We start from the raw sequence: 12532 nt of genomic DNA, 5'->3' as shown, positions 1-12532 counted from the left end.
GGCACATGAAACCACACCCAGCTAATTTTTGTATGATTTGTAAAGATGGGGTTTCACCATGTTGATCAGGCTGTTCTCAAATTCCTGACCTCAAGTCATCCCCACCTTGGCCTCCCAAAGTGCTGAAATTACAGGCATGATCCACGGTACCCATTGAAGAAGAAATTTCTAAGCAGCTCAGCAAATCATTCAAGACATTACCTGGCTGTTTCTGAATGTGTACAGTCATGTGTGTTCACAGGGATGGTCTGAAATTGGAACTTATGTTTTAAAGGAAAACAGCATAAAAGTTTGGAAAACTTGCAACCTGACCATGTGTTAGAAAACAAAAATGGATTTTCTGGGGAAATATTCAAGCTGTTGCCTGTAGAAATTTCCATAAGAAAAGAGAAGGTGAATGTTAATAACCAAGAAAATGGGAAAAATGTCTCCAGGGCATTTCAAAGATCTTTATGGCAGCCACTCCCATCAAAGGCCTGAAGGCTTAGGAGAGAAAAATACTTTTGTGGGCTGGGCCGAGGACCTTGCTGCTCTGTGCAGCTTTGGGATATGGTGCCCTGTGTACCAGCTGCTCCAGCTCCAGCTGTGACTAAAAGGGGCCAAGGTACAGCTCAGACAGTAGTTTCAGAGGATGCAAGTCCCAAGTCTTGGTGGCTTCTACATGCTGTTGAGCCTGTGGGTGCACAGAAGGCAACAGTTTGGGAGCCTATGCCTAGAATTCAGAGGGTGTATGGAAACGCCTGGACATCCAGGCAGAAGTCTGCTGCAGGGGCAAAACCCTCATGGAGAACCTCTACTAGGGCAGTGCAGAGGGGAAATGTGGGGTTGAAGGCCCCACACAGAGTGCCCACTGGGGCACTGCCTGGTGGAGCCATGAGAAGAGGGCCACCATGCTCCAGAACCTAGGATGATAGATCCACTGACAGCTTGCACCATGCACCTGGAAAAGCCACAGGCACTCAATGCTAGCCCAAGAAAGCAGCCACAGGGGCTCTACCCTGTGGAATCACTGGGGAGGATCTGCCCAAGGCCTTAGAAGGCCGTGCATTGTGTCAGTGTGGCCTGCATGTGAGACATGGAGTTGAAGGAGATTATTTTGGAGTTTTAAGATTTAATGACTGCCCTGCTGGGTTCTGGATTGCATGGGGCCTGTAACTTCTTTGTTTTGGCCAATTTCTTGCATTTGGAATGGGAGCATTTACCCAATGCTTGTACTCCCATTGTATCTAAGAAATCACTAACTTGTTTTTTTTTATTTTACAGGCTCATAGGTGATAGGAACTTGCATAGTGTCACATGAGACTTTGGGCTTGAACGTTTGAGTTAATGTTGGAATAAATTAAGAGGCTGGGGGACTGTTTGGAAGGTGTGATTGGTTTCAAAACGTGAGAAGGACATGAGATTTAGGAGAATCCAGGAGTTAAATAATAAGGTTTGGCTCTATGTCCCCACCCAAATCTCATGTCCAGTTGTAATTCCCACATGCCAAGAAAGGGACCTAGTAGGAAGTAACTGGATCATGAGAGTGGTTTTTCCCATGCTGTTCTCATGATAGTGAGTTCTAACAAGGTCTAATGGTTTAAAAGTGTATGGCCATTCCCCCCCTTGCTATCTACCTCCTGCCACTAGATAAGATGTGCCTTGCTTCCCCTTCAGCTTCTGCCATAATCATAAGTCTCCTAAGGCCTCCCCAGCCATGCATAACTGTGAATCAATTAAACCTCTTTTTTTATAAATTACTATGTCTCAGGTAGTTCTATATGGCAGTGTGTAAACAGACTAATATGCTGCCCAAAGCAATTTACAGATTCAATGCTATTCCCATTAAACTACTACTGACATTCTTCACAGAATTAGAAAAAACTATTTTAAAATTAATATGAAACCAAAAAGGAGCCTGAATAACCAAGGCAATCCCAAGTAAAAAGAAAAAAAAAAGAGCTCGAGGCATCAAACTACCTGAATGCAAACTGTACTACAGAGCTACAGTAACCAAAATAGCACGGTACTAGTACAAGAACAGACACACAGACCAAAAGAACAGAATAAAGAACCCAGAAATAAGACCACACACCTACCACCATCTGATCTTTGACAAACTTAACAAGAATGTGCAATGGGGAAAGAATTCCCTATTTAACAAATAGTGCTAGAAGAAATGGCTAGCCATATGCAGATAATTGAAACTGGAATATTTCCTTCCACCATATACAAATTCAACTCAATATTAAAGACTTAAATGAAAAACCAAACACTGTAAAAACTCCAGAAGAAAACCTAGGCAATATCATTCAGGAAATAGGCATGGGCAAAGACTTCAGGATGAAGACAAAAAAGCAATTGCAACAAAAGCAAAATTGAAAAATGGGATCTAATTAAACTAAAGAGCTTCTGCACAACAAAAGAAACTATCAGCAGAGTAAACAGGAAACCTACAGAATGGGAAAAAAAATTTTGCAATCTACCCATCTGACAAAGGTCTAATATCCAGGATCTATAAGAAACTTAAACAAATTTATCAGAAAAAAACCATACAACCCCACTCAAAAGTGGGCAAAGACACTTCTCAAAAGAAAACATACATGTGGCCAACAAACATATGGAAAAAAATCACTAATTATTAGAGAAATGCAAATCAAAACCACAGTGAGATACAATCTCACACCAGTCAGAATGGCTATGATTTAAAAGTCAAAAAAACAACAGATGCTGGTGAGGTTGTGAAGAAAAAGGCATGATTTTCCACTGATGGTGGGAGTATGAATTAGTTCAACCATTTTAAAAGACAGTATGGGGATTCCTCAAAGGTCTAGAGGCAAAAATACCATTCAACCCAGCAATCCCATTACTAGGTATATACCCAAAGGAATATAAATTGTTCTATTATAAAAACACATGCACGCATACATTCATTGAAGCACTATTCACAATAGCAAAGGTGTGGAAGAAACATATATGCCCATCAATGACAGATTAAATGAAGAAAATATGTTAAGTATGCACCATGGCATACTATGCAGCCATAAAAGGAATGAGATCATGTCCTTTGCAGAGACATGGATGGAACTGGAGGTGAGTGTCCTTAGCAATCTAATGTGGGAACAGAAAACCAAATACTGCATGTTCTCACTTCTAAGTGGGAGATAGATTATGAGAACACATGGAAACACACTGGCCAGGGGGACACACTGGAACCTGTAGGAGGGCAGGGGGTGGAAAAAGGGAGAGGATTAGGAAAAATAGCTAATGGATGCTGGGCTTAATACCTGAGTGGTGGGATGATCTGTGCAGCAAACCAACATGGTATACGTTTATCTATATAACAAACCTGCACATCCTGCACATGTACCCCTGAATTTAAAATAAAAGTTAAAATTTTTTAAAAAATCAAAACACCAAAAACAGTTTAAAATGTAAAAGGAAAGACAAATTTGAAAAAGCAGAAATTCTGAAAATGAAAAGTTAAATACAGTCAAAAGTTTTCACACTGTCCTAGGATCAAGCACAAGAAAGAATTTTAGAACATAAAGAGTGGTCTTTCAAATTCACCTACTCACATAAAAATAAGAGAAGAATTTTCAAAAGTGAACAAAGCCTTTGAAAAATATGGGATTACGTAAAGTGACCAAACCCACCAGTTATAAGCATGCCTCAGGGAGAAAATGTTAAAGGCTTGGAAAACGTATTTGAGGAGACACTTTAGGAAAGTTTTCATGGTCTTGATAAAGATGTAGGCATGCAAATGCAAGATGCTCAGAGAATAACTAGAAGATACTTTACAAGGTGAACATCACCAAGGCATGCAGTCATCAGCCTATCCAAAGTCAACATGAAAAAAATCTTAAGAGCACATAGAAAAAAGCATCAAATCATCTATAAAGTAAATCCCATTGGACTAACAGCAGATTTCTCAGCAGATAGTCTACAGACCAGTAAATTAAAGACCTATTTAAGCCTTCTTAAAGCAAAAATGCCAGCCCCAAATTTTATATCCTGCCAAATGAAGGAGAGATAAAGTATTTCAAAGTCAGGCAAATGCTAAGTGAATGTGTCACCACTACACCAACCCTACAAGAAATGCTCAAAATAATTCTAAACATGGAAACAAAAGAATCATAACATCATAAAGCACATACAAGTGGCCAAAAATATATAAAAAACTGCTCAGCATCAGTAATCATAAGACAAATCCAAATCAAAACCACAATAAATACCATCACACACCAGTCAGTATGGCTATTACCAAAAACTCAAAAAACAACAGATGCTGGTGGGGCTGTGGAGAAAAGGGAATGTTTATGCACTGTTGGTGGGAAAGGCAGTTTTGAGATATCTCAAAGAATTTAAAACAGAGAGACCATTAGACCCAGGAATCCCATTACTGGGAATATACCCAAAAGAAAATAAGTTATTATACCAAAACCTACTTGTGCTCATATGTTTATTACTGTGCTATTCACAATAGCAAAGCCATGGAAAATCAAACCAGGTACCCAACAACAGTAGATTGGATAAACAAAATGTGGATCCAAGGAGCCAAGATGGCCAAATAAGAACAGCTCCGGTCTACAGCTCCCAGCGTGAGTGACGCAGAGGACGGGTGATTTCTGCATTTCCATCTGAGGTACCGGGTTCATCTCACTAGGGAGTGCCAGACAGTGGGCGCAGGTCAGTGGGTGCACACACCATGCACGAGCTGAAGCAGGGCGAGGCATGGACTCACTTGGGAAGTGCAAGGGTTAAGGGAGTTCCCTTTCTGAGTCAAAGAAAGGGGTGATGGATGGCACCTGGAAAATCGGGTCGCTCCCACCCGAATACTGTGCTTTTCCCACGGACTTAAAAAACGGCGCACCACGAGATTATATCCCGCACCTGGCTCAGAGGGTCCTACGCCCACGGAGTCTCACTGATTGCAAGGACAGCAGTCTGAAATCAAACTGCAAGGCGGCAGTGAGGCTGGGGGAGGGGCACCCACCATTGCCCAGGCTTGCTTAGGTAAACAAAGCAGCCAGGAAGCTCGAACTGGGTGGAGCCCACCACAGCTCAAGGAGGCCTGCCTGCCTCTGTAGGCTCCATCTCTGGGGGCAGGGCACAGACAAACAAAAAGACAGCAGTAACCTCGGCAGACTTAAATGTCCCTGTCTGACAGCTTTGAAGAGAGCAGTGGTTCTCCCAGCACGCAGCTGGAGATCTGAGAATGGGCAGACTGCCTCTTCAAGTGGGTCCCTGACCCCTGACCCCCGAGCAGCCTAACTGAGAGGCACCCCCCAGCAGGGGCACACTGACACCTCACACGGCAGGGTACTGCAACAGACCTGCAGCTGAGGATCCTGTCTGTTAGAAGGAAAACTAACAAACAGAAAGGACATCCACACCAAAAACCCATCTGTACATCACCATCATCAAAGACCAAAAGTAGATAAAACCACAAAGATGGGGAAAAAACAGAACAGAAAAACTGGAAACTCTAAAAACAGAGCACCTCTCCTCCTCCAAAGGAAAGCAGTTCCTCACCAGCAACAGAACAAAGCTGGATGGAGAATGACTTTGACGAGCTGAGAGAAGAAGGCTTCAGACGATCAAATTACTCTGAGCTATGGGAGGACATTCAACCAAAGGCAAAGAAGTTGAAAACTTTGAAAAAAATTTAGAAGAATGTATAACTAGAATAACCAATACAGAGAAGTGCTTAAAGGAGGTGATGGAGCCGAAAACCAAGGCTCAAGAACCACGTGAAGAATGCAGAAGCCTCAGGAGCCGATGCAATCAACTGGAAGAAAGGGTATCAGCAATGGAAGATGAAATGAATGAAATGAAGTGAGAAGGGAAGTTTAGAGAAAAAAGAATAAAAAGAAATGAGCAAAGCCTCCAAGAAATATGGGACTATGTGAAAAGACCAAATCTACGTCTGATTGGTGTACCTGAAAGTGAAAGGGAGAATGGAACCAAGTTGGAAAACACTCTGCAGGATATTATCCAGGAGAACTTCCCCAGTCTAGCAAGGCAGGCCAACGTTCAGATTCAGGAAATACAGAGAACGCCACAGAGATACACCTCGAGAAGAGCAACTCCAAGACACATAATTGTCAGATTCACCAAAGTTGAAATGAAGGAAAAAATGTTAAGGGCAGCCAGAGAGAAAGGTCGGGTTACCCTCAAGGGGAAGCCCATCAGACTAACAGCGGATCTCTCAGCAGAAACTCTACAAGCCAGAAGAGAGTGGGGGCCAATATTCAACATTCTTAAAGAAAAGAATTTTCAACCCAGAATTTCATATCAAGCCAAAAGAAGCTACATAAGTGAAGGAGAAATAAAATACTTTATAGACAAGCAAATGCTGAGAGATTTTGTCACCACCAGACCTGCCCTAAAAGAGCTCCTGAAGGAAGCACTAAACATGGAAAGCAACAACCGGTACCAGCCGCTGCAAAATCATGCCAAAATGTAAAGACCATCGAGACTAGGAAGAAACTGCATGAACTAACGAGCAAAATAACCAGCTAACATCATAATGACAGGATCAAATTCACACATAACAATATTAACTTTCAATGTAAATGGACTAAATGCTCCAATTAAAAGACACAGACTGGCAAATTGGATAAAGAGTCAAGACCCATCAGTGTGCTGTATTCAGGAAACCCATCTCACGTGCAGAGACACACATAGGCTCAAAATAAAAGGATGGAGGAAGATCTACCAAGCCAATGGAAAATAAAAAAAGGCAGGGGTGGCAATCCTATTCTCAGATAAAACAGACTTTAAACCAACAAAGATCAAAAGACACAAAGAAGGCCATTACATAATGGTAAAGGGATCAATTCAACAAGAAGAGCTAACTATCCTAAATATATATGCACCCAATACTTGAGCACCAAGATTCATAAAGCAAGTCCTGAGTGACCTACAAAGAGACTTAGACTCCCACACATTAATAATGGGAGACTTTAACACCCCACTGTCAACATTAGACAGATCAATGAGACAGAAAGTTAACAAGGATACCCAGGAATTGAACTCAGCTCTGCACCAAGCAGACCTAATAGACATCTACAGAACTCTCCACCTCAAATCAACAGAATATACATCTTTTTCAGCACCACACCACACCTATTCCAAAATTGACCACATACTGGGAAGTAAAGCTCTCCTCAGCAAATGTAAAAGAACAGAAATTATAACAAACTATCTCTCAGACCACAGTGCAATCAAACTAGAACTCAGGATTAAGAATCTCACTCAAAACCACTCAACTACATGGAAACTGAACAACCTGCTCCTGAATGACTGCTGAGTACATAACGAAATGAAGGCAGAAATAAAGATGTTCTTTGAAACCAACGAGAACAAAGACACAACATACCAGAATCTCTGGGATGCATTCAAAGCAGTGTGTAGAGGGAAATTTAAAGCACTAAATGCCCACAAGAGAAAGCAGGAAAGATCCAAAATTCACACCCTAACATCACAATTAAAAGAACTAGAAAAGCAAGAGCAAACACATTCAAAAGCTAGCAGAAGGCAAGAAATAATTAAAATCAGAGCAGAACTGAAGGAAATAGAGACACAAAAAACCCTTCCAAAAATTAATGAATCCAGGAGCTGGTTTTTTGAAAGGATCAACAAAATTCATAGACCGCTAGCAAGACTAATAAAGAAAAATAGAGAGAAGAATCAAATAGACGCAATAAAAAATGATAAAGGGGATATCAACACCGATCCCACAGAAATACAAACTACCATCAGAGAATACTACAAACACCTCTACGCAAATAAAAAAGAAAATCTAGAAGAAATGGATAAATTCCTCGACTCATACACTCTCCCAAGACTAAACCAAGAAGAAGTCAAATCTCTGAATAGATCAATAACAGGAGCTGAAATTGTGGCAATAATCAATAGCTTACCAACCAAAAAGAGTCCAGGACCAGATGGATTCACAGCCGAATTCTACCAGAGGTACAAGGAGGAACTGGTACCATTCCTTCTGAAACTATTCCAATCAATAGAAAAAGAGGGAATCCTCCCTAACTCATTTTATGAGGCCAGCATCATTCTGATACCAAAGCCAGGCAGAGACACAACCAAAAAAGAGAATTTTAGACCAATATCCTTGATGAACATTGATGCAAAAATCCTCAATAAAATATGGGCAAAACGAATTCAGCAGCACATCAAAAAGCTTATCCACCATGATCAAGTAGGCTTCAACCCTGGGATGCAAGGCTGGTTCAATATACGCAAATCAATAAATGTAATCCAGCATATAAACAGAGCCAAAGACAAAAACCACATGATTATCTCAATAGATGCAGAAAAAGCCTTTGACAAAATTCAACAACCCTTCATGCTAAAAACTCTCAATAAATTAGGTATTGATGGGATGTATTTCAAAATAATAAGAGCTATCTATGACAAACCCACAGCCAATATCATACTCAATAAATTAGGTAGTGATGGGATGTATTTCAAAATAATAAGAGCTATCTATGACAAACCCACAGCCGATATCATACTGAATGTGCAAAAACTGGAAGCATTCCCTTTGAAAACTGGCACAAGACAGGGATGCCCTCTCTCACCACTCCTATTCAACATAGTGTTGGAAGTTCTGGCCAGGGCAATTAGGCAGGAGAAGGAAATAAAGGGTATTCAAATTGTCCCTGTTTGCAGATGACATGATTGTATATCTAGAAAACCCCATTGTCTCAGCCCAAAATCTCCTTAAGCTGATAAGCAACTTCAGCAAAGTCTCAGGATACAAAATCAATGTACAAAAATCACAAGTATTCTTATACACCAACAACAGACAGATAGAGAGCCAAATCATGAGTGAACTCCCATTCACAATTGCTTCAAAGAGAATAAAATACCTAGGAATCCAACTTACAAGGGATGTGAAGGACCTCTTCAAGGAGAACTACAAACCACTGCTCAAGGAAATAAAAGAGGATACAAACAAATGGAAGAACATTTCATGCTCATGGGTAGGAAGAATCAATATCATGAAAAGGGCCATACTGCCCAAGGTAATTTACAGATTCAATGCCACCCCCATCAAGCTACCAATGACTTTCTTCACAGAATTGGAAAAAACTGCTTTAAAGTTCATATGGAACCAAAGAAGAGCCCACATTGCCAAGTCAATCCTAAGCCAAAAGAACAAAGCTGGAGGCATCACACTACCTGACTTCAAACTATACTACAAGGCTACAGTAACCAAAACAGCATGGTACTGGTACCAAAACAGAGATATACATCAGTGGAACATAACAGAGCCCTCAGAAATAATGCCGCATATCTACAACTATCTGATCTTTGACAAACCTGAGAAAAACAAGCAATGGGGAAAGGAGTCCCTATTTAATAAATGGTTCTGGGAAAACTGGCTAGCCATATGTAGAAAGCAGAAACTGGATCCCTTCCTTACACCTTATACAAAAATCAATTCAAGATGGATTAAAGACTTAAACATTAGACCTAAAACCATAAAAACCCTAGAAGAAAACCTAGGCATTACCATTCAGGACATAGGCATAGGCAAGGACTTCATGTCTAAAACACCAAAAGCAATGGCAACAAAAGCCAAAATTGACAAATGGGATCTAATTAAACTAAAGAGCTTCTGCACAGCAAAAGAAACTACCATCAGAGTGAACAGGCAACCTACAAAATGGGAGAAAATTGTCACAACCTACTTATCTGACAAAGGGCTAATATCCAGAATCTACAATGAACTCCAACAAATTTACAAGAAAAAAACAAACAACCCCATCAAAAAGTGGGCGAAGGACATGAACAGACACTTCTCAAAAGAAGACATTTATGCAGCCAAAAAACACATGAAAAAATGCTCACCATCACTGGCCATCAGAGAAAGGCAAATCAAAACCACAATGAGATACCATCTCACACCATTTAGAATGGCAATCATTAAAAAGTCAGGACACAACAGGTGCTGGAGAGGATGTGGAGTAATAGGAACACTTTTACACTGTTGGTGGGACTGTAAACTAGTTCAACCATTGTGGAAGCCAGTGTGGCAATTCCTCAGGGATCTAGAACTAGAAATACCATTTGACCCAGCCATCCCATTACTGAGTATATACCCAAAGGACTATAAATCATGCTGCTATAAAGACACATGCACACGTATGTTTATTGCGACATTATTCACAATAGCAAAGACTTGGAACCAACCCAAATGTCCAACAATGATAGACTGGATTAAGAAAATCTGGCACATATACACCATGGAATACTATGCAGCCATAAAAAATGATGAGTTCATGTCCTTTGTAGGGACATGGATGAAATTGGAAATCATCATTCTCAGTAAACTATTGCAAGAACAAAAAACCAAACACCACATATTCTCACTCATAGGTGGGAATTGAACAATGAGATCACATGGACACAGGAAGGGGAATATCACACTCTGCGGACTGTTGTGGGGTGTGGGGAGGGGGGAGGGAAAGCATCGGGGATGTACCTAATGCTAGATGACGAGTTAGTGAGTGCAGCGCACCAGCATGGCACATGTATACATATGTAACTAACCTGCACAATGTGCACATGTACCCTAAAACTTAAAGCATAATTAAACAAACAAAAAAAAAAGAAATTGTGGTCCATATACACCTTGGAATACTACACAACCATAAAAAGAATAAAATCATGTTCTTATCAGCAACATGGATAAAACTGGAGGCTATAATCTTAAGCAAATTAACACAGAAACAGAAAATAAAATGCCACATGTTCTCACTTATGAGTGAAAGCTAAACATTCACCACACTGAGACATAAACATGGGAATAAAATATATATACTACTAGAGTGAGGAGGAAGAAAGAGGAGTATGGATTGATAAACTACCTACTGAGTACTATTCTCACTAACTGGGTGCAATATACCCTTGCAATGATCAAGCACATGTACCTCTGCATCAAAAATCATTGTTAGCCAGGAGCAGTGGCCTGTAATCCCAGTGCTTTGGGAGGCTGGGGTGGGTGGATCATTTGAGGTCAGGGGTTTGAGCCCAGTCTGGCCAACATGATGAAACCACATCTCTACTAAAAATACAAAAAAAAATTAGCCAGGTGTGGTGGCACATGTCTGTAATCTTAGCTACTCAAGAGACTGAGGCAGGAGAATTGCTTGAACCCAGGAGGTGGAGGTTGCAGTGAGCCAAGATCATGCCACTGCACTCCAGCCTGGATGACAGAGTGAGACAATGTCTCACACAAATATATAAATAAATAATTGTTAAAATTTTAAAAAAACATATCAGTACAAACCTCACAAATCCTATGAAGTGGTTGAGACTCCAAAGAAACTAGGTAACAATATGATGACACAATTGAGACTCTGAAGAAACTAGGTAACAACACTATGACAGGAACAAAATCTCAAGTATCAATGAAAACCTTGAATGTACATGACCTAAGTGCTCCACTTAAAAGATAGAGAATGGCAAATTGAATGTAAGACAACAAGATTCATCCATTTGCTGCCAAGAAGAGAATCACCTAGTGAATAAACACACTTAGACTGAAAGTCAAGGGGTGGATAAAGGTGTACCATGCAAACAGAAAATGAAAATGAGCAGAAGCAGTTGTACTTTTATCAGATAATACAGATGTTAAATTAAGAACAGTGGGAAAAAAAGGTGGTTATTACATAATGATAAAGGATTCAATTCAACAATTCAACAAAAAGATATAACTATTCTTAAAATATATACACCCCAAACTGGAAACCTAGGTTCATTAACCAAATACAAATAGACTGAAGGAAAGACAGACAGCAATACAGTAATAGCAGGGCACTTCAACACCCATTGACAGCAGTAGACAAATCATCGAGGATAAAAATCCACAAGGAAAGTCTTCACTTAAAATGAACTTTAAATCAAATTTAAAAAGACCAAAATCATATCAGATATCTTCTCAGACCACAGTAATTTTATTCTAATTTTGAATAAAATTAGAAATCAATACCAAGAGGAAACCTCAAAACTACACAAATATATGGAAACTAAACACCATTTCTGAATGATCTTTGGGTAAACAAAAAAAAAATTAACACAGAAATTTAAAAAAAAGGGATGCAAGGATGGTTCAACATATGCAAATCAATAAATGTGATTCACCACACAGAGAACTAAGAAGAAAATCATCTGATCATCTCAATAGATGCAGAAAAAGTATTGGATAAAATCCAATATCCCTTCATGATAAAAATTCTCAAAAAACAAGCCATTGAAGGAACATTTCTCAAAAAAAGTCACATATGCTGAACCCACACCCTACATCATATTTATGGGCAAAAGTTAAAAGCATTCTCCCTAAGAACTGGAACATGATATGGATACCAAATTTTACCACTCCTATTCAAGATACTACTGGAAGTCCTAGACTAAGCAAGTAAGCAAGGGAAAGAAATAAAAGGCATCCAAATTGGAAAAGAGAAAGTCAGATTATCTCTGTTTGCTTATTGATCTTATACCTGGTAAACCCTAAAGACTCCTA

The 12532-nt window shown here is 39.8% G+C and overlaps 1 long non-coding RNA gene across 2 annotated transcripts in view; it reads right to left on the bottom strand.

Moving 5' to 3' along the window:
* LOC134810857 (uncharacterized) overlaps positions 1-11371 on the bottom strand; it is a 117145-nt gene extending 105774 nt beyond the window's left edge. The window contains exon 1 of one of the 2 annotated variants that reach the window (XR_010159507.1): positions 11300-11371. This is a non-coding gene — a long non-coding RNA (uncharacterized LOC134810857). The remainder of the gene's footprint in view (positions 1-11299) is intronic. The other variant, XR_010159505.1, reaches the window with a different exon arrangement.
* Positions 11372-12532: the final 1161 nt, after the last annotated feature.

This window comes from Pan troglodytes, chromosome 7, assembly GCF_028858775.2.
Source record: "Pan troglodytes isolate AG18354 chromosome 7, NHGRI_mPanTro3-v2.0_pri, whole genome shotgun sequence".
In the NCBI taxonomy this organism is placed as follows: Eukaryota; Metazoa; Chordata; class Mammalia; order Primates; family Hominidae; genus Pan; species Pan troglodytes.
The sequence above is the reverse complement of the archived record's forward strand: the minus strand, read 5'-3'. Positions and strand labels throughout refer to the sequence as shown.